The sequence below is a fragment of the Schistocerca gregaria genome, chromosome 9 (assembly GCF_023897955.1).
Source record: "Schistocerca gregaria isolate iqSchGreg1 chromosome 9, iqSchGreg1.2, whole genome shotgun sequence".
In the NCBI taxonomy this organism is placed as follows: domain Eukaryota; kingdom Metazoa; phylum Arthropoda; class Insecta; order Orthoptera; family Acrididae; genus Schistocerca; species Schistocerca gregaria.
In genome coordinates this window covers 96,907,799-96,931,330 of record NC_064928.1, presented here as the reverse complement: position 1 = coordinate 96,931,330, position 23,532 = coordinate 96,907,799, and the positions used below count along the sequence as shown (strand labels likewise).

At 44.2% G+C, this 23,532-nt stretch overlaps 1 protein-coding gene across 1 annotated transcript in view; it reads right to left on the bottom strand.

The window, feature by feature from the left end:
• Positions 1-23,532, bottom strand: part of LOC126291804 (uncharacterized) — a 144,170-nt gene that overhangs the window by 32,666 nt on the left and 87,972 nt on the right. The gene's annotated exons all lie outside the window — the stretch shown is intronic.

Below are 23,532 nucleotides of genomic sequence, written 5' to 3'. Positions count from 1 at the left end.
GACGGACAAATCCTGAACCAAAAATGTTCAGATTTCCCGTCAAAGATAAAGAAAGGTTACGATAGTGGGTTTTAAATTCAGGTAAATCAATAAATTGGTTACGAGTAAGAATTAATGAAGAGCCCTAAGCATTCGATCCTATCTACATATTGTCGATCTTATATTCTGATATAACGTGGCAGCCCTTCCTGTACAAGAATCATATCATATAATTTTTAAATAAAATCTCTGCTGCGATTTGGACTTTTTTAAATGTTCAAAGACAAGTGTAGTAGAACTGTCTCAAAACTGAAAATTATAAAAAATATGTAGTTTATTCATATTGTATTTAAGTACCAAATAAAGATTCTCCGTTAGGCTGCTCAAATAAGTTTCGTTGCCTTTCCTTAATCACTCTACCATGTTTAACTAGAAAGAAGTAATGTGTTAAATCTGAGCAAAACAGCACTGCTTGTGACAATAGTAGATGGGCTGACCGCAAAGTTAAGATGTTTGCCATCACAGAATATTTTTTTTACTCACGATATTTAAAGTTTCACAATATTTATTTTTTTCGAAAATATCGTTGTGAAGTGCGTACATGAAATTATATTCGTTTACAACTAACAGTAAGCAAATGCAAAATGTGGTTATACTTAAGAACGCTTACAGAAATACTTAGAAAGAAAGCAAAATCTGTTTCTTAAACTTATTTGCAGTCTCAATGTGAAAAATATCTTGTAGTTATAACTCACCTAATCCCTATACAAAATCTATGCAAAATAAATAATTATGTCGGTAATGTCAGGACGTGAAACCCACTGCTCAGTGCAATATTTGTCGGTAAATTAGCAGATAATATTTCAAAGACGTTGAGGTTTTTTCTAGTGTTAACCTGCAAGTGGAGATCTTTTTTACCACCATAATCCGCATCAGAAGAGCTGTATAGCAAAGAGAAAACAGACGACATGGAAGGCGAGTGTAAAACCTATGCGACTGCAATACAGTCTGCATTTAAACAGTAGCTCCCGAGAAATATTTGTGTATTACTTTTCATTTATTTCATTTCGCATATGATTGAAGTATCCCTATAGTAGAAATAAACTTGGTTTGTAGAATTACAGGAGCTAATCTGCATTCTTCGATTGAAAACTCAGAAAAAACCATAGCCGATCATGGTCTACAGTCAGTTGTGTGACGAAACCATTTCGCGCGCAACGCTCTAGCCGAACACAAATCAGCATCATTCACGTCACAGAAGATACAACGTTGCCAATTTCGCGACATGGACAGGTCAGTTAGCATTGTAGCGTCGCCTGCGACATCTGTTGACTGACGGGAAAACTATTTTCACGGTTGCTTGTTCCTCCGTAAGGACGGTCAATCTGTTTCTTACGTGATCTGGGACTATACTGAAGCGTCAAAGAAAGTGCTACGGGCATGTATATTCAAATACAGAGATATATAAACAGGCATTTCATTCATTTTCATTTATTTACTGGTCCATTTAATTCATTACATACTTAGACAGTACATTGAATATAGGACAAGTCAAAATTGCAAAAGGAGCAGAAACACGCACACACACACACACACACACACACACACACACACACACAGAGAAAGAGAGAGAGAGAGAGAGAGAGAGAGAGAGAGAGATGAGGCGTAGCGCCGTGAAACGATCCTGCTTTGAAGGCGGTTAAGTGGGAGATATGTCTCAGAGCTGGATAGTGACAGATGGTGACGCGAGACTGGACTCGCACATAGTTTATGTATTAGCCGATAGAGGACAGTATTGGATAGGGGAACGGTGAGTTTAGTTTCGATTGTGCCCACTAGAGTGCACTAAAGTAATACAATGTTTTTCATAAACTGTTCTAGTATTTTCATAAGGCGTTATATGTCTTTTTATGTAAGACGAATGGAAAAACTGGTAGATGCAGACCTCGGGGAGGATCAGTTTGGATTCCGTCGAAATGTTGGAACACGTGAGGCAATACTGACCTTACGACTTATCTTAGAAGAAAGATTAAGAAAAGGCAAACCTACGTTTCTAGCATTTGTAGACTTAGAGAAAGCTTTTGACAATGTTGACTGGAATACTCTTTTTCAAATTCTAAAGGGGGCAGGGGTAAAATACAGGGAGCGAAAGGCTATTTATAATTTGTACAGAAACCAGATGGCAGTCATAAGAGTCGAGGGGCATGAAAGGGAAGCAGTGGTTGGGAAAGGAGTGAGACAGGGTTGTAGCCTCTCCCCGATGTTATTCAATCTGTATATTGAGCAAGCAATAAAGGAAACAAAAGAAAAAATTGGAGTAGGTATTAAAATTCATGGAGACGAAGTAAATACTTTGAGGTTCGCCGATGACATTGTAATTTTGTCAGAGACGGCAAAGGACTTGGAAGAGCAGTTGAACGGAATGGACAGTGTCTTGAAAGGAGGATATAAGATGAACATTAACAAAAGCAAAACGAGGATAATGGAATGTAGTCAAATTAAATCGGGTGATGCTGAGGGAATTAGATTAGGAAATGAGACACTTAAAGTAGTAAAGGAGTTTTGCTATTTAGGAAGTAAAATAACTGATGATGGTCGAAGTAGAGAGGATATAAAATGTAGACTGGCAATGGCAAGGAAAGCGTTTCTGAAGAAGAGAAATTTGTTAACATCGAATATAGATTTATGTATCAGGAAGTCGTTTCTGAAAGTATTTGTTTGGAGTGTAGCCATGTATGGAAGTGAAACATGGACGATAACTAGTTTGGACAAGAAGAGAATAGAAGCTTTCGAAATGTGGTGCTACAGAAGAATACTGAAGATAAGGTGGATAGATCACGTAACTAATGAGGAGGTATTGAATAGGATTGGGGAGAAGAGGAGTTTGTGGCACAACTTGACTAGAAGAAGGGATCGGTTGGTAGGACATGTTTTGAGGCATCAAGGGATCACAAATTTAGCATTGGAGGGCAGCGTGGAGGGTAAAAATCGTAGAGGGAGACCGAGAGATGAGTACACTAAGCAGATTCAGAAGGATGTAGGTTGCAGTAGGTACTGGGAGATGAAGCAGCTTGCACAGGATAGAGTAGCATGGAGAGCTGCATCAAACCAGTCTCAGGACTGAAGACAACAACAACAACATGTATGTAAAATGTTGTAAATGTGTTTTAGCAGTATGAATGATGCGTTAGTGTGGTTTAAGGTTAATATGAAGATAATTGGAGTTAGTGTGGGAACATTTCAAAGAAGTATGGATATGAACAAAGGGGATTTTTGTAGAATAGATTTGTAAAGTAAGTTTATGGTAAAGGAAAAGTTAATTCAGGTATAAATAACACTAGTAAATAACTTTATGCATAAGGAAAACTTCAGCACATTAGATAATTACGGCGGTAAATAGTGCAGTCGTTAGGTTTACTTTTTTGCGATTGGTTATTGATGAAAATCGCGGATTGACGCGGGAGAATGTTGTTTTGCTGTTGGCTGTTGAGTAAACTGACCAATGTTAAAGCAGTATTCTTCGCGCGCCTTTCTCTGCTGGTAGAGAAGGCTTCGAGTATTCTAGAGAAGAGTCGAAGCCTAGCCATGAAACAGATCGGACGTGTGTAGTAGTAGTTCCGATGGAAATGATAAGTTGCCCGATCTAGCAGTGTTTCATACATCAAAAGTGTTGGAAAGTGACGGCATAATTGTTCCGATGTATGTGTAGAAATTTCGGAATTTTTCAGTGAATTTTGTGACGAGAAAACATATAATTTCGCGTGGCGTATTGAGCAGGTCGGTGGCTAAAAATTGTGACTGCATTTGGTGCCGACAGACTTAATATTTGGCGAGCATTATCGATCTAAAACAATCAGTATTTTTGTAGCTATTACGTTTTCGGGAAATGCAACACCATAAACTTGCTAATGTGAGTGAAAGGGATTGTGAGTGACTGTGTTAGGACTAGCACAGGCTTGGCAGTGGTACGTGTTCACCTAAGCTTCAGTATATATTAACTGAGTACAAAATTTCCAACCTTTCATTTCGTGTGAAAACTTTCTCCCGAAACGTAGATTAGTGACTTAAATAGCAGCCTGGTTGACGTCGAAGTACAGTAGATTTCGCTCGGCTTCCCTACTGATGATCTGCTGAGACAATGTTTACAGGTAGGTGCAGAGAGAGAGAGAGAGAGAGAGAGAGAGAGAGAGAGAGAGAGAATGACAAAATTAATTACAGATAACAATCATAAATTACAAGTGACGAAGATAGCAATTTGAATTTAACCATTATTACATAATTACATAATGATTGTTTACAAGCCTATTTTTTGTAATTTAAAAATTCTTTTACAGAGTAAAAACATTTTACCACTATAAATGACTTAAGATTATGTTTAAAAAAATTTTATGTTGCTGCGATTTTAAATCACTGGGTAGGCTGTTATATAACTGAAATGTTTTCTGTGATGCACTTTTTTTGGTTCAATGCTGTTCTGCACTGTGACATGTGGATATTATTTGTTTCTTGTGTTGTGACTGTGTATATGCTTATTTTGTTGAAGATGTCCAGATTGGTGTAAAAGATACTCATTTGCGAACAGGATACACTCATATATGTAAAGGCTCAGTATTTTCATCTGGATGAAATGTGGTCTACATGTTTCCAGTTTTCTTAGGTTGCAGATAGACCTGATTACTCTTTTCTGCATCCTAAAGATCTTTATGCTGGTTGCTGAATTTCCCCGGAAGATTAGCCCATATCGAAGTAGTGCAGGGAAGTATGCATTTTTTTTTTTTTTTTTTTTTTTTTTTTTTTTTTTTTTTTTTGGTCATCAGTCTACTGACTGGTTTGATGCGGCCCGCCACGAATTCTTTTCCTGTGCTAACCTCTTCATCTCAGAGTAGCACTTGCAACCTAAGTCCTCAATTATTTGCTTGACGTATTCCAATCTCTGTTTTGCTCTACAGTTTCTGCCGTCTATAATTCCCTCTAGTACCATGGAAGTCATTCCCTCATGTCTTAGCAGATGTCCTATCATCCTGTCCCTTCTCCTTATCAGTGTTTTCCACCTATTCCTTTCCTCTCCGATTCTGCGTAGAACCACCTCATTCCTTACCTTATCAGTCCACCTAATTTTCAAAATTCGTCTATAGCACCACATCTCAAATGCTTCGATTCTCTTCTATTCCGGTTTTCCCACAGTCCATGGTTCACTACCATAGAATGCTGTACTCCACACGTACATCCTCAGAAATTTCTTCCTCAAATTAAGGCCGGTATTTGATATTAGTAGACTTCTCTTGGCCAGAAATGCATTTTTTGCCATAGCAAGTCTGCTTTTGATGTCCTCCTTGCTCCGTCCGTCGTTGGTTATTTTATTGCCTAGGTAGCAGAATTCCTTAACTTCATTGATTTCATGACCGTCAATCCTGATGTTAAGTTACTCGCTGTTCTCATTTCTACTACTTCTCATTACCTTTGTCTTTCTCCGATTTACTCTCAAACCATACTGTGTACTCATTAGACTGTTCATTCCATTCAGCAGATCATTTAATTCTTCTTCACTTTCACTCAGGATAGCAATGTCATCAGCGAATCGTATCATTGATATCCTTTCACCTTGTAATTTAATTCCACTCCTGAACCTTTCTTTTATTTCCATAATTGCTTCCTCGATGTACAGATTGAAGAGTAGGGGCGAAAGTCTACAGCCTTGTCTTACACCCTTCTTAATACAAGAACTTTGTTCTTGATCGTCCACTCTTATTATTCCCTCTTGGTTGTTGTACATATTGTATATGACCCGTCTCTCCCTATAGCTTACCACTACTTTTTTCAGTATCTCGAACAGCTTGCATCATTTTATATTGTGGAACACTTTTTCCAGGTCGACAAATCCTATGAACGTGTGTTGATTTTTCTTTAGCCTTGCTTCCATTATTAGTCGTAACGTCAGAATTCCCTCTCTCATGCCTTTACTTTTCCTAAAGCCAAATTGATCGTCACCTAGTGCATTCTCGATTTTCTTTTCCATTCTTCTGTATATTATTCTTGTAAGCAGCTTCGATGCATGAGCTGTTAAGCTGATTGTGCGATAATTCTCGCACTTGTCAGCTCTTGCCGTCTTCGGAATTGTGTGGATGATGCTTTTCCGAAAGTCAGATGGTATGTCGCCAGACTCATAGATTCTGCACATCAACGTGATTAGTCGTTTTGTTGCCACTTCCCCTAATGATTTTAGAAATTCTGATGGAATGTTATCTATCCCTTCTGCCTTATTCGACCATAAGTCCTCCAAAGCTCTTTTAAATTCCGATTCTAATACTGGATCCCCATCTCTTCTAAATCGACTCCTGTTTCTTCTTCTATCACAGCAGACAAATCTTCACCCTCATAGAGGCTTTCAATGTATTCTTTCCACCTATCTGCTCTCTCCTCTGCATTTAACAGTGGAATTCCCGTTGCACTCTTAATGTTACCACTGTTGCCTTTAATGTCACCAAAGGTTGTTTTGACTTTCCTGTACCCTGAGTCTGTCCTTCCGACAATCATATCTTTTTCGATGTCTTCACATTTTTCTTGCAGCCATTTCGTCTTAGCTTCCCTGCACTTCCTATTTATTTCATTCCTCAGTGACTTGTATTTCTGTATTCCTGATTTTCCCGGAACATGTTTGTACTTCCTCCTTTCATCAATCAGCTCAAGTATTTCTTCTGTTACCCATGGTTTCTTCACAGCTACCTTCTTTGTACCTATGTTTTCCTTCCCAACTTCTGTGATGGCCATTTTTAGAGATGTCCATTCCTCTTCAACTGTGCTGCCTACTGCGCTATTCCTTATTGCTGTATCTATAGCGTTACAGAACTTCAAACGTATCTCATCATTCCTTAGAACTTCCGTATCCCACTCCTTGTGTATTGATTCTTCCTGACTAATGTCTTGAACTTCAGCCTACTCTTCATCACTACCATATTGTGATCTGAGTCTATATCTGCTCCTGGGTAAGCCTTACAATCCAATATCTGATTTTGGAATCTCTGTCTGACCATGATGTAATCTAATTGAAATCTTCCCGTATCTCCCGGCCTGTTCCAAGTATACCTCCTCCTCTTGTGATTCTTGTACAGGATATTCGCTATTACTAGCTGAAACTTGTTACAGTACTCAATTAGTCTTTCTCCTCTTTCATTCCTTGTCCCAAGCCCATATTCTCCTGTAACCTTTTCTTCTACTCCTTCCCCTACAGCTACATTCAAGTCGCCCATGACTATTAGATTTTCGTCCCCCTTTACATACTGCATTACCCTTTCAATATCCTCATACACTTTCTCTATCTGTTCATCTTCAGCTTGCGACGTCGGCATGTATACCTGAACTATCGTTGTCGGTGTTGGTCTGCTGTTGATTCTGATTAAAACAACCCGGTCACTGAACTGTTCACAGTAACACACCCTCTGCCCTACCTTCCTATTCATAACGAATCCTACACCTGTTATACCATTTTCTGCTGCTCTTGATACTACCCGATACTCATCTGACCAGAAATCCTTGTCTTCCTTCCACTTCACTGACCCCTACTATATCTAGATTGAGCCTTTGCATTTCCATTTTCAGATTTTCTAGTTTCCCTACCACGTTCAAGCTTCTGACATTCCACGCCCCGACTCGTAGAACGTTATCCTTTCGATGATTATTCAATCCTTTTCTCATGGTAACCTAAACCTTGGCAGTCCCCTCCCAGAGATCTGAATGGGGGACTATTCCGGAATCCTTTGCCAATGGAGGGATCATCATGACACTTCTTCAACTACAGGCCACATGTCCTGTGGATACACGTTACGTGTCTTTAATGCAGTGGTTTCCATTGCCTTCTGCATCTTCATGTCATTGAGCATTGCTGATTCTTCCACCTTTAGGGGCAATTTCCCACCCCTAGGAAAAGAGAGTGCCCTGAACCTCTATCTGCTCCTCCGCCATCTTTGACAAGGCCATTGGCAGAATGAGGCTGACTACTTCTGCCGGAAGTCTTCGGCCGCCAGTGCCGATTATTTATCAAAGTTTATGCAGTGGCGGGGATCGAACCCAGGACCGAAGATGTTTTGATTATGAATCAAAGGCGCTAGCCCTAGACCGAAGGTATGAAGTATGGATAATACATCTGAATAACTGTTGACTTCATGGCACTTTTATTTAACACACGCAGAGCATAACAAGCTTTTGAAAGTTTTTCTCAAGTTCTTTTATATGACAGTCCGATTTTAAATTATCTTGTAGCCATAAGCCTAGAACCTTAGTGTCAGTAACCGAGTTCAGTAACGTATTTTCACAGTATGGTACTGTAACAAAGTTTTGCACCTGTGGAGAAGAGTGGAAATTAATAAAGGCAGTTTTTTCTTTATTTATTATTATTTTATTTTTTTTAAACCAGCTAGTAATTTGAGACATTACAATATCTATTTGCTACTTCCAATGAGATTTTGTCAGCAGCTGCTGTTAATATGCTTGTGTCATCAGCAAATAATATTAGTTTTCCCAATTTAACAAAGTCATTTATAACATCAATATAAAGGAGGAACAGTAGAGGTCCTAGGATAGAACTTTGTGGTACTCCTTACTTTATTGTTGATTTACTGGAGACATGTGATGTGATAATACGGCGTGCAGTCAGCAACGCCTGTATAAGACTACTGTCTGGCGCAGTTGTTAAATCGGTTACTGCTGCTACAATGGCAGGTTATCTAGTAAGTTTCAACGTGATGTAGTCGGCGCACGAGCGATGAGACGCAGCATTTCAGAAGTAGAGATGAAGTGGGGACATTTCCCGTACGATCATTTCACGAGTTTACCGTGAATATCAGGAATCCGGTAAAACATCAAATCTCCAACATTACTGCGACCAGGAAAAGACCCTGCGAGAATGGGACCAACGACGACTGAAGAGAATCTTTCAACGTGACATAAGTCCTCAAATTGATGCAGATTTCAATGCTGGGCCATCAACAAGTGTCAGCTTGCGAACCATTTAACTAAGCATCATCAATCTGGACTTTCGGAGCTGAAGGCCTGCTCTTGTTCCCTTTGCGATTGCACGACATGAAGTTTTAGGCATTGCCTGGGCCCATTCAAGACCAAGTTTGGACTGTTGATAACTGGACACATTATTTCAAGCAGATGGACGTGCACGGGTATGGAGATAACCTCCTTAATCCACGGACCGTGCATGTCAGCAGGGGACTGTTCAAACTCTGTAATGATGTGGAGTATGTGCAGTTAGAGTGGTATGGAACCGCTGATACTTCTAGATACGACTCTGACAGGTGACACGTATGTAAGCATTATGTCTGATCACCGGCATCCATTTATGTCCATTGTGCATTACAAAGGACTTGGACAATTCCAGCAGGAGCGTGCCACACCCCACACGTCGAGAATTGCTACAGAGTGGCTCCAGGAACACCCTTCTGAGCTTAAACATTTCCGGTGGCCATAATGAGATTTTCACTCTGCAACGGAGTGTGAGCTGATATGAAACTTCTTGGCAGATTAAAACTGTGTGCCGAACCGAAACCCGAACTCGGGACCTTTGCCTTTTGCGGGGAAGTGCTCTGCCAACTTAGCTACGCAAGCACGATTCACACCTCGTCCTCTCAGCTTTACTTTTGCCAATACCTCATCTCCTGCCTTCCAAACTTTACAGAAGCTCTCCTGCGAACCTTGCAGAACTAGCACTCCTGAAAGAAAGGATATTGCGGAGACATCTTAGCCACAGCCTGGGGGATGTTTCCAGAATGAGAATTTCACTCTGCAGCGGAGTGTGCGCCGATAAGAAACTTCCTGGCAGATTAAAACTGTGTGCCGGACCGAGACTCGAACTCGGGACCTTTGGAAGGTAGGAGACGAGGTACTGGCAGAAGTAAAGCTGTGAGGACGGGGCGTGAGTCGTGCACGGGTAGCTCAGTTGGTAGAGCACTTGCCCACGAAAGGCAAAGGTCCCGAGTTCGAGTCTTGGTCCGGCACACAGTTTTAATCTGCCAGGAAGTTTCATTTCCGATGGCCGCCACACTCCCAAGACATGAACATTATTGAGCATATCTGGAATGCCTTGCAAAGTGTTGTTCAAAAGAGATCTCCACTCCCTAGGACTCGTACTGATTTATAGACAGCCTTGCAGGCTTCATGGTGTCAATTTTCTCCAGCACTACAAATTAGTAGAGCCCTTGCCACGTCGTGTTGCGGACCTTTGCGTGCTCGTGGGGGCACTATGAGATCTTAGGGATGTGTACCAGTTTATTTGGCTCTTGAGAGTATATAGGAGGTCTGATCGAAAGGCAACGGCAATCTTTTCATTCTGTGGGCTTTATACAGTCCTAATTTCAAAACGTTTTTTTACCGCATTGGTAAACATCTCCCTAATGCAAATGGTTGAAATGGCTCTGAGCACTATGAGACTTAACTTCTGAGGTCATCAGTCCCCTAGAACTTAGAACTACTTAAACCTACCTGACCTAAGGACATCACACACAGCCATCCCCGAGGCAGGATTCGAACCTGCGGCCGTAGCTGTAGTGCAGTTCCAGACTGTAGCGCCTACAACTGCTCGGCCACCACGGCCGGCTCCCTAATGGATGTTCGCATTTTCACCTGTTTTGAATATGTAGTGTATTGTTGACAGTCGATGAGGTTACACATGTTTTCGAGCGCTCAACGAATTTTTACTTTCGAAAAATGTGGATGAAGGCATTTGCATTAAATATTGTTTGAGTAATGGAATAAAGTCTAGCAACGCATAATAAACGTTGACTATGGCTTTGTTCAATCTACTATGATTAAGACAGGAGTTACTGAGTGGTACAAACGTTTCAAAGAGGATCGAGAAGACGAAGACGACGACCGTCGCGGACGCCTTAGTACATCAACTACTGACGATAGTGTGGAAGAAATAAAGAAAATGGTTCTGGAAAATAGCCAAATAAGTACCAGAGCGGTTGCTGATGATGTTGGTGTGTCGTTTGGTCCATGCCAAGCAATTATTTAGCAATTATTTCGGATGTTTTGGGCATGAAACGTGTAGCAGAAAAGTTTGTGCCGAAATTGTTGAATTTAGACCAAATACGACGACGCGTAGACAACTCTTCAGGAATTGCTGAATGAAGCCGCCAACGGTCCAGAACTTCTGGAGAAGGTTATAAGAAGTGATGAAACATTTGCATACGGGTATAACTTCGAAACCAAGCCCCAATCGTCCCATAGGCAACTACCTGAAGAGCAAATACCGAGAAAAAGCCGACGAGTTCGATCACATGTAAAGGTTCTTCCCGCTATTCTCTTCGATTACAATGGGACAGTGCATCACGAGTTCCTGAGTTAGAGTAGTACAGTCAATAAGGAATACTGTTGGAAGTTATGAGCCGTTTGCAAGAAACATTTCGAAGAAAACGACCAGAATTGTGGCAAAGCCACTCGTGGATATTGCATCACGATAATGCTCTCTCTCTCTCACACCTCAATGCTTGTTCGGGATTTGCTGGCAAAAAACAAAATCTTCATGTTGCCTCAACGAGCATATTCGCAGGACATGGCCCCATGCGACTCCTTTCCATTCCCGAGGCTTAAGAGAACCCTGAAAGGACGTCGTTTTGTCACGGTTTATGAGATCACTAAAGGAGTGACGAAAGGAGAGTTTCATAAGTGTTCCCAAAATTGGAAAAAGCGCTGGCACAAGTGTCTTATACTCGTGGGGCACTCCCTTGAAGGAGACAAAGTTTATGTTGATGAAAAAATGAAGATACTTTAACAAAAGGAAATATTCTCGTTAATTTTTTCCACTCCTCGTATGCTGCGAACGAAACGAGCTCCTCGGCCAGGCAATGAAGGCCCAAGGGACGTCGACCGGCCGCCGTGTCATCCTCTGTCATTCGGTGTATACTGATGCAGTATTGGGAGGCGCGGCGGGGGTGGTGGTGGGTTAAATGGTTCAATGGTTCTGAGCACTATGGGAATTACACTACTGGCCATTCAAATTGCTACATCACCAAGATGATGTGCTACAGACGCGAAATTTAACCGACAGGAAGCAGATGCTGTGATATGCAAATGATTAGCTTTGCAGAGATTTCACACAAGGTTTATGCCAGTGACGACACCTACAACATGCTGACATGAGGAAAGTTCTCAACCGATTTCTCACACTGCAGTTGACCGCCGTTGCCTCGTGTAAGGAGGAGAAATGCGTACCATCACGTTTCTGACTTTGGTAAAGGTCGGATTGTAGCCTATCGCGATTGTGGTTTATTGTATTGCGACATTGTTGTTCGTGTTGGTCGAGATCCAATGACTGTTAGCAGAATATGGAATCGGTGTGTTGAGGAGGGTAATACGGCTGCCGTGCTGGATCCCAACGGCCTCGTATCACTAACATTCAAGATGACAGGCATCTTATACACATGGGTGTAAGGGATTGTGCAGCCACGTCTCGATCCCTGAGTCAACAGATGGGGATGTTTGCAAGACAACAACCATATGCACGAGCAGTTCGACGAAATTTGCAGCAGCATGGACTATCAGCAGACCATGGCTGTAGTTACCCTTGACATTGCATCACGAACAGGAGCGCCTGCGATGGTGTACTCAACTACGAACCTGGGTGCACGAATGGCAAAACGTCATTTTTCGGATGAATCCAGACTCTGTTTACAGCATCATGTTGGTCGCATCTGTGATTGGCGACATCGCGGTGAACTCACATTGGAAGCGTGTATTCGTCATCGCCATACTGGCGTATCACCCGGCGTGATGGTATGGCGTGCCATTGGTTACACGTCTCGGTCACCCCTTGTTCGCATTGACGGTACTTTGAACAGTGGACGTTACATTTCAGATGAGTTACGACGCGTTGCACTACCCTTCATTCTATCCTTGCAAAACCCTACATTTCAGCAGGATAATGCACGACCACATGTTGCAGGTCCTGTACGGGCCTTTCTGGACACAGAAAATGTTCGAGTGCTGCCCTGGCCAGCACATTCTCCAGATCTCTCACCAACTTAAAATGTATGGTCAATGGTGGCCGAGCATCTGGCTCGTCACAATATGCCAGTCACTACTCTTGATGCAGTGTGGTATCGTGTTGAAGCTGCATGGGCAGCTGTACCTGTACACGCCATCCAACCGTTGTTTGACTCAATGCCCAGGCGTATCAAGGCCATTATTATGGCCAGAGGTAGTTGTTCTGGGTACTGATTTCTCAGGATCTATGCACCCAAATTGCGTGAAAATGTTCTAGTATAGTATTTGTCCAATGAATACCCGTTTATGATGTGCATTTCTTCTTGGTGTAGCAATGTTAATGGCCAGTAGTGTAACTTCTGACTTAATCAGTCCCCTAGAACTTAGACCTACTTAAACCTAACTAACCCAAGGACATCACAGACTGTAGCGCCTAGAACCGGTCGGCCACACCGGCCGGCATGGTGGTGGGACATGTCGTCCGCACGTCATCTCCCGGCTTTCCAGGCCTCGGAGCCCTTGCCTCCGGTTCAAGGAGCTCCTCAGTTGGCATCATGAGACTGCGTGAACTCCATACTAGTCCTCTCACCAAGGAAACACCTTAGCTGTAACGGGGATCAAACCAAAGTCTTCCGCATGGCAGCCTCTATGCTGAGCCATCAGCAGTGGAGACATATTCTATAATACTGTACTTCGATCAAAATAACTTCATGATTGAGTCAAGTGGATGGGAACGAGCGTCGCCCAAGCGCAGGTGTTTCTTGGTCTCGCCACACCTATGCGACTTGAAAGCCAGAACGCTGAAGGCACTGAACATCCTCAAGTGCCTCAGCCATAGGTCTTGGGGAGTGGACAGGTCGCATCTCCTTCAGTTTTACTGAGCTTTTGTGCGTTCACAGCTGGACTATGGGTGCACAGTATATGGGTCAGCGAGGCCTTCTTATTTGCAGATCCTTGACGCTGTTCACCATGCTGGCCAAGGGTGCTTATCGGACCAGTCCTATACCCAGCCTCTGTGCTGAGGCTGGGGACCGACACTTACCATCCGGCTGCAGCTCCTGCTGGTGTGCCAGGCTTGTAAGTTTCTTGCAGCTCCCAGCTTGCCTGCTCACCATCTTGTTGCCGATCCACCTCTGGACCGCCTTTTTTCCCGCCGTACCCGGGCTACGTTGCCGTTTGGGATCTGTGTGCATGTGTACTAGAGTTCCTCGGTGTGGAGTCTGTACAACCCCAAATCCAGGGTTTTAACTGCCTGCCACCCTGGTTACTGAAGAGGCCCGTAGTGATTTTAGATTTATTGCAGTACAAGAGAGTCTGCCATTTTATATGAGCACCACGACTATGTAGCTGTTTTTACAGATGAGTCGAAACAAGGGGGTTCTGTTGGTTGCTCAGTTGTTTTTCCGGATCGTGTCCTCAAGGTCCGACTGCCTCAGACTTTTACTGTCTTTGATGCAGAATTGTCTGCGACCGTGAGGGCACTGGAGCACATGAGACATTCTTCCTCTCCTAAGTTTCTTGTCTGTTCCGATTCACTCAGTGCCCTTCATTTATTGCAACTTTTGTAACCGGCAGACAAAATTGTCCAGACCATCCAGGATGCCCTCCTCCGACTACAGCGACTGGGGTAGGTTGTAGCTTTCTACTGGGTTCTGGGGCATGTCGGCATTGCTGGGAATGAAAGGGCAGATCTCGCAGCCAAGGAGGCGTGTCTCGTCCCACAAGTATCTCAGTGTGCTATCCCCTTGCACGCACTCACCTCGCTGTTGAGCTCACGGGTTGTGAGTCGGTGGGAGGATGAGGGGGTGGAAGTGACTGACAATAAGCTCCGTGTAGTCAAGCCCACAAAGCGTGTGTGGTGTACTTCCTTTCAGCCCCGTTGACAGGACGAGGTTCTCCTCACTCGGCTTTGGACAGGCCACAGCCCTATGACGCATGGCTTCCTGCTCCAGCGGGAGGACCCTCCAATGTGTGGTGCTTGTGGCGTCCAGGTCACTGTGCCCCACGTTTTATTGGATTGCGTTTTATTTTCTGACCAGCGGGCCGCGGCTGACTTGCCAGCGGACCTGCCATCTCTTTTAGGCAACACTCGGACGAATGTGGCTAAAGTTTTAAAGTTCTGTGCCATGTCAAATGTTTTTAGAAAGATTTTAGGGAGAGGATTTTAATTTGCTCACTGTGTGACGAGTTCGCCCATAATTTATGTAAGTGACCAGCTAATAACAATTTCCTGTGACATTCTTGTTGCTATGTTTCCCCCTTTCCTTAGGTTTTACTTTCTTATGTAGCATTTTCCTTCTTTTCCTGCTTTCTTTGAGTGTGTGCTTTAGTTTTCTTAGGTCTGTCCACGTTCGTTCCTTTTAATGTGTGTCAGGGCGCTGATGACCTCGATGTTGAGCGCCCATAAGCCCCAACACACCACCACCACATCCACGTTCTCAATTAGTTGTCTGCTAGATGCACAGCGTGACAGAGTGGTAGGAGAGGAAAAAATTAGCAAAAGAAGAGCCAAATCTGTGTTCGCTAAGAACATATTTTTGAGCTTGTGCAACTACTGATACATCAGCAAGAGGCATTTTGTATATGCGCTGACAACTCCGCTCCCCGTTAGTGACACCTGTCAATCACAGAGCTACTTTAATCGATGCATAGTCGTGTCTTGAGCAAAATTAGATATGAATTGGTATACTGGTATACCACATCCGTTTCAGACCAGTTTCCTTGGGAGGTGGTCATTCGTTGGGAACTATCGAGAGGTTTTTATTTTTCAATTACTGGAGTACCTGGCATTGGCTGGGTATGCATCCCAGTCCTGTTAGTCCATTTCCTCCTTCCCCTGTCCCCTCCGCTGTCTGTTCACCTCCTCCTGCCCTCTCTCTGTGTCACTCTGCTCTGCCCCTCTTCGCTGTCCACCACCTCCTTCGTCCTCTATCTCGTGCCCTGCAAGTTCATATCCTCACGCCCTCTGAATCAATCTTCACCCCTCTTGCCTCTCTGTGTTCACGTCCTTCTACCTTCTCTCTTTCAATCTTCTCCTCCCCCTCACTCACCGTGCACCTCCTTTTACCTGTCCATGTTTTCCCCTCACCCTCTCTCTCTCCCCATCAGCACCTTCTCCTTCTCTTTGATCATCTCCTCTCCCTCTAGATAGTCTCCTTATACCCTCTCTCTGTACATCTCCTCCTTCCCACACTCTCTCTGTTAGTTTCGTCCACACCATCTTATCTTTCTAAGATCACTCGCACCCCAATAACAGGCTGGTGGTTTTTAACCTGCAATATTTCTTTCCAGAAAAGAAGTAAAAAAAAATCTATCACGTTTCGTTGATATCGATCAAGGGAAACTGGGATGAGCCTTTTACCTGCGACTTTGCCAGAGTATTCACATGCAACATACGTTTCACGCACATTAACATATTTCAAAAAACTTACACATATTTCTCCTGTATCTGTAGCGAGTTTCGCCCTGCAGTTTCGTTTTCACACATTTCAATTTTTATGGCGTCATACCTCTTGATCAATGTGTCGCACAAATACATAATTTTGCAGATACATTACACTGTCAGCCAAATGCGTTGCGAATTAACAGCAAACACGTAACAAAGTAAAACGCCATGCATAATGCGGAAGCCGGCCTTAGGGGCCGAGCGGTTCTTGGCGCTACAGTCTGGAACCGCGCGACCGCTACGGTCGCAGGTTTGAATCCTGCCTCGCGCATGCATTTGTGTGATGTTCTTGGTTTGGATAGGTTTAAGTAGTTCTAAGTTCTAGGGGACTGCTCCCATAGTGCTCAGAGTCATTTGAACCATTTATAATCCAATAACGAATCGATCTTCTTGGAGTGAAGACGAATGGCGAAATGCGCCCGTAGTTGTAATGAATTAGAGAAATTCAATGAAGATGAATAAAATGACGGGAACTTTACTCTGAAATCCGATCTAAAGCTGATTGGTAACGTTGTGTTGTGTTGCAAAAGGTGGTTGCGTCAAGATTGAACAATTAGTAACACGTGTACCCTTCATGGAAAACATGGAAAAGAGCAGCAAACATTACAGCTTTACAAAAGTCGAATAATACTTTCGTTACAGCTATACAAAAGTAGAATAAAACTTTCTTTGTTTATTTAGTTACCTACCTATGAACAGTTGCATTCAGTTCTTCCGTTTATATCAGATATCACAAATGTTTATATACACACATCAAATAGTTTTGCATTGCCTCGATTCCGAGAGTTCCGGATCTGTACAGAAAACTGGAATAGAGATCAACATAAACATCACTCCCGCTGTTTTTATTGCTCATGAAAACCACACATTGCATGTTGGACCACCACACAGCGAGACCTTCAGAGTTGGTGGTCCAGATTGCTGTAAAGACCGGTATCCCTAACACCCAGTAGCACGTCCTTTTGCATTAATCAATGCCTGTATTCGTCATGGTTATCAAGGCAGTGTTGGTCCAGATGGTCCCACTCCTCAACGACGATTCGGCGTAGATCCCTCAGAGTGGTTGGTGGGCCACATCGTCCATAAACAAACCTTTTCAATCCATCCCAGGCATTTTCGATAGGGTTCATGTCTGGAGAACAAGCTGCCCACTGTAGTCAATCGATGTCGTTATCCTGAAGGAAGTCTTGCACAAGATGTCCATGAAGACGAATGTCTCCCCAATATGCTGCCAATACGCTGCTGATACGGTTGCACTGTCGGTCCGAGGATGGCATTCACATATCGTACAGCCGTTACGGCGCCTTCCATGACCACTAGCGGCATACTTCGGTCCCTCATAATGGCACCCCAAAACAGCAGGGATCCTCCACCATGCTACACTCGCTGGACTTTGTGTCTAAGGCGTTCAGCCTCACTGGGTTGCCTCCAAAGACGTCTCCGACGATTGTCTGGCTGAAGGCATATGCGACACTCGTCGGTGAAGAGAACGCAATGTCAATCCTGAGCGGTCCATTCGGCATGTATTTTGGGCCCATCTGTACCGCTTTTTGGGTTGTTTAGATGTAGTGCGGGTCCTTTGAGTATAGGTTTCTCATTTTCCAATTTATTGATTTTTCAAATGGTTCACATGGCTGTAAGCACTATGGGACTTAACATCTGAGCTCATCAGCCCCTAGACATAGAAGTACTTAAACCTAACTAACCTAACGACATCAGACGCATCCATGCCCATGGCAGGATTCCAACCTGCGACCGTAGCAGTAGCGCGGTTCCGGAATGAAGCACCTAGAACCGCTCCACCACAGCGGACGGCATTGTTTTTTCATCAGTTTTTAATTGTGCTTATATATATTGAGCTGTACTTGATATCATGTTGTGAAGAAAGGAACTTATTGGAGGTTAACTGTCGCCGTACGGTGTTATGGATGGTACACTTCCCTGTTATTCATTTTAATGTTGTAGTCAATGTGAAAACTTGCTAATTACCTTCTCTTTACATGGAGGGTGCCCGCCTTGATGCTATAAGTGACTGTTTCATAACCAGTTCCCAGAATTTGATTTTCACTCTGCAGCGGAGTGTGCGCTGATATGAAACTTCCTGGCACATTAAAACTGTGTGCCGGACCGAGACTCTAACTCGGGACCTTTGCCTTTCGCGGGCAAGTGCTCTAGCAACTGAGCTACCCAAGCACGACTCACGCCCCCTCACAGCTTTACATCTGCCAGTATCTAGTCTCCTACCTTCCAAACTTTACAGAAGCTCTCCTTTCAGGAGTGCTAGTTCTGCATGTTTCGCAGGAGAGCTCCTGTGAAGTTTGGAAGGTAGGAGACTAGGTAGTGGCGGAATTAGAGCTGTGAGTACCGGACGTGAGTCGTGCTTGGGTAGCTCAGATGGTAGAGCACTTGCCCGCGAAAGGCAAAGGTCTCGAGTTCGAGTCTCGGTCCGGCACACAGTTTTAATCTGCCAGAAAGTTTCATAACCAGTTGTTTAACTCGCCTACGCGCATATTTATATTTATGGAAGAACTCGAAGTGTGTTCCCCTGTTGAACTTTAACATAAGTGCAGAAAATTGAATTATTGTTCTAGTGCTATTATCTGTCAAGTGTAGCACGCTACATTTTCTTGGTCTGTTATCAAGCGTTACAATAAACGCAAACTGCAGTGAAGCGATGCGCTATTTCAGTTGTTCCCGTGATTTCCTGTCTCCGCATTGGTTAATGTAAACTCAGAATATTTAATTGTTTAAATATTGGAGGGAGATGCATGTGTCCCAACTATAAAACATGGAAACACTTTGCGCATGTCACGGTATAGAGGAACAATGAAAGCTTTCGTCTGTAACAACGTGGCGACTACGCCACAACAGAAAGCGTTTCGTGTTTTGCAATTACTGCGAAGTCAGCGAATTGCCTAATTGAAACGTGCATTCCATCTTCGATTCGACAAGAAGCCGCCTATGCAGAAGCAGATTTATGACTGGAAAAATTCTTGGAAATTGGTCGCATATGCAACGGGAAGAGCTCTAGTCGGCCACTCATGTCTGATGAAAATGTCGAGCGTATGCGAGATGCGGTCGCACGGAGCCGCCGGCAGTCGAGAGAGACGGGCAGTACAGTAACTTCAGCTGACCCAAACGACGGTGCGGCGTCTTCTGAAACGACGCGCACAAATGGAGCTTTACAAGTTGCAGCAACTGGAGCGATTGCATCCCGGCGACTATAACAGGAGGTGCGCATTTTTGCGTTTCACTTCTCGAGAATATGACAGAAGGCACTTGTTCCGAACGACTCTTCTTTCCGAACGAATCGACGTTTCACGTATCGGGTAAACTTTGCGGTCGCAAATATGCCGGCGTCGCAGTGGAACGTGAAAGGGACTCACCGAAGCTGAATGTTTCTGTTCAGAAAGTTTATGGATGTTAAGTTTTCTACGGAGGAAATTGTGACAGGGATGTCGTACTTGGACACCCTGCAAATTGGTTGTATTCTCAACTTCGCGAAGATTCCAGTGGTTTCATTTTTATGAATGACCGTGCCCCGAATCACATCCACATCCAGGTGAGGCATTATCTTAACAGCAGCATCCCACAGCTTTGGATTGGAAGAGGTGGGCAACAAGATCTTGTACACTGCTTTTGGCCTGCTAGGTCACCAGAAACTCACACCTAGCGACTTTTTTTTGGGGGGGGGGGGGGGGGGGGGGAGGGGGGGGGAGTACATAAAAGACTGTCTTTGTCCCACCTATGTCAGCTGCTCTTCAGGAGCTGAGAAATGTAATTGTTGAAGCTGTCGATTCAGTGAACAGGTACCAGCTGAACGCGTGTGGAATAAACAGAACTACCGTTTTTATGTTTCTCGTGCAATGCATGGTGCTCATACTGTGTGTATGGTATAGCGTCTCTGCGAAAATAAAACTCTGACCCTTCCTCAACCTACCCAGTAATATGCCCAATGTGCTCCTGTCTTTGACAGTTTTCTTTCTGTAAATAATAAAAGAAATGTTTCTTTTTGAATCATCCTGTATTTTAGTCCAACAGCGAATATGCTTGTAAGTAGGCTGTTTAGGTTTTTATGTTGGTAACGCCATGTACCGCTCTGCATGAAAATCACTGGCTGTGCTGTGTGCAGTCTGTGGCTGGTCGGCATTCTTGGAATATTCGCCATTGTAGTGTTGGGCAGTTGGCTGTTAACAGCGCGTAGCGTTGCGCAGTTGGAGCCGAGCCGCCAGCAGTGGTGGATGTGGGGAGAAAAATGGCGGAGTTTTGAGAGCGGATGATCTGGACGTGTGTCCATCAGTGACTGTAAATTTGCAAGACTGGATATCATGAACTGATATACATATATTATGACTTTTGAACTCTATTATGGTAAATACACTCCTGGAAATTGAAATAAGAACACCGTGAATTCATTGTCCCAGGAAGGGGAAACTTTATTGACACATTCCTGGGGTCAGATACATCACATGATCACACTGACAGAACCACAGGCACATAGACACAGGCAACAGAGCATGCACAATGTCGGCACTAGTACAGTGTATATCCACCTTTCGCAGCAATGCAGGCTGCTATTCTCCCATGGAGACGATCGTAGAGATGCTGGATGTAGTCCTGTGGAACGGCTTGCCATGCCATTTCCACCTGGCGCCTCAGTTGGACCAGCGTTCGTGCTGGACGTGCAGACCGCGTGAGACGACGCTTCATCCAGTCCCAAACATGCTCAATGGGGGACAGATCCGGACATCTTGCTGGCCAGGGTAGTTGACTTACACCTTCTAGAGCACGTTGGGTGGCACGGGATAAATGCGGACGTGCATTGTCCTGTTGGAACAGCAAGTTCCCTTGCCGGTCTATGAATGGTAGAACGATGGGTTCGATGACGGTTTTGATGTACCGTGCACTATTCAGTGTCCCCTCGACGATCACCAGAGGTGTACGGCCAGTGTAGGAGATCGCTCCCCACACCATGATGCCGGGTGTTGGCCCTGTGTGCCTCGGTCGTATGCAGTCCTGATTGTGGTGCTCACCTGCACGGCCCCAAACACGCATACGACCATCATTGGCACCAAGGCAGAAGCGACTCTCATCGCTGAAGACGACACGTCTCCATTCGTCCCCCCATTCACGCCTGTCGCGACACCACTGGAGGCGGGCTGCACGATTTTGGGGCGTGAGCGGAAGACGGCCTAAAGGTGTGCGGGACCGTAGCCCAGCTTCATGGAGACGGTTACCAATGGTCCTCGCCGATACCCCAGGAGCAACAGTATCCCTAATTTGCTGGGAAGTGGCGGTGCGGTCCCCTACGGCACTGCGTAGGATCCTACGGTCTTGGCATGCATCTGTGCATCGCTGCGGTCCGGTCCCAGGTCGACGGGCACGTGCACCTTCCGCCGACCATTGGCGACAACATCGATGTAGTGTGGAGACCTCACGCCCCACGTGTTGAGCAATTCGGCTGTACGTCCACCCGGCCTCCCGCATGCCCACTATACGCCCTCGCTTAAAGTCCGTCAACTGCACATACGGTTCACGTCCACGCTGTCGCGGCATGCTACCAGTGTTAAAGACTGCGATGAAGCTCCGTATGCCACGGCAAACTGGCTGACACTTATGGCGGCGGTGCACAAATGCTGCGCAGCTAGCGCCATTCGACGGCCAACACCGCGGTTCCTGGTGTGTCCGCTGTGCCGTGCGTGTGATCATTGCTTGTACAGCCCTCTCGCAGTGTCCGGAGCAAGTATGGTGGGTCTGACACACCGGTGTCAATGTGTTCTTTTTTCCATTTCCAGGAGTGTACATTGTTTGTTCCCTATCAAAATCTTTCATTTGCTGACTATGCCTATCAGTAGTTAGTGCCTTCAGTAGTTTGAATCTTTTATTTAGCTGGCAGTAGTGGCGCTCCCTGTATTCGAGTAGTTCGAGTAACAAAGATTTTTGTGAGGTGAGTGATTTGTGAAAGATATAGGTTAATGTTAGTCAGGGCCATTCTTTTGTAGGCATTATTGAAAGTCAGATTGCGTTGCGCTAAATATATTGTGTGTCAGTTTAGTGTTGATCAGAATAGGTAAAGAGCGAAATGTCTGAGTACGTTCAATTCTGTTCAGCGGTTTGAAAATCGAATAGTGTAAGAGGTTTATCAGCACAGTAGTTCTTTAATTTTTCTAAGGGGATGTTTCATGCTCATCGTAATTAATGTCATGTAGATTATGTATAATGTTTGATTCGATGCAATATTTTCCTGTTAAATAAATAAATAATAGTAGATAAAATAAGTATTGTACGAAATTGATCGTTCGCGATGGATATGGGCGGTAAGTTGCATAAGACGTAACACCTGTGAATAGTTACAGGTTTTCGAATGAGGTTTTTGGCTTATACGGATGCGTAAGTGGACACCCAAAGTTGTTCCATATTTTATACTTTTGAACTTGTTTCTAGCCACAAATGTAAACTTGTATCAGTTTTTTTTTAATGGAACGATGTACTTTTTTACCAGTACCCAAACGCTCTTAAAATGAGGAGTAAAGTCATTTAATTCTCTTTAGTGGTGATGAAGCATTTGTCGAGGTAACTGAAAAACGTGCTGAAATTGTAAGGCAACACAGCCCAGCCAGAATCGACTACTCCTATGCAAACTCGTCTCTCTGTCTCACGTCAATATCCATCGTTAAACGCAGCAAGAAGGAAGAAGTAGTTGTGCTGGCCTTGCTGTGGTACAACACAGGTGCATCGTCAACCATGACTTGTGTATAGAACTCTGTGCTAAATGGTTCAAATGGCTCTGAGCACTTTGGTACTTAACATCTGAGGTCATCAGACCCCTAGAACGTAGAAGTACTTAAACCTAACTAACCTAAGGACATCACACACATCCACGCCCGAGGCAGGATTCTAACCTGCAACCGTAGCAGTCGCACGGTTCCGGACTGAAGCGCCTAGAACCGCTCGGCCACCGCGGCCGGCAATCCTGTGTGCTAATTTCTATCACGTAACAAGTGGCTGAAGAAAACTTTCAGAAATTTTGTACCTAATCGTGTCTCAATGACCGGCTTTTCTGAAAGCAAGTAAAGAGTCGAAGGGATCAATACAACGATAAGCCTGGCCTGAGATCGGCA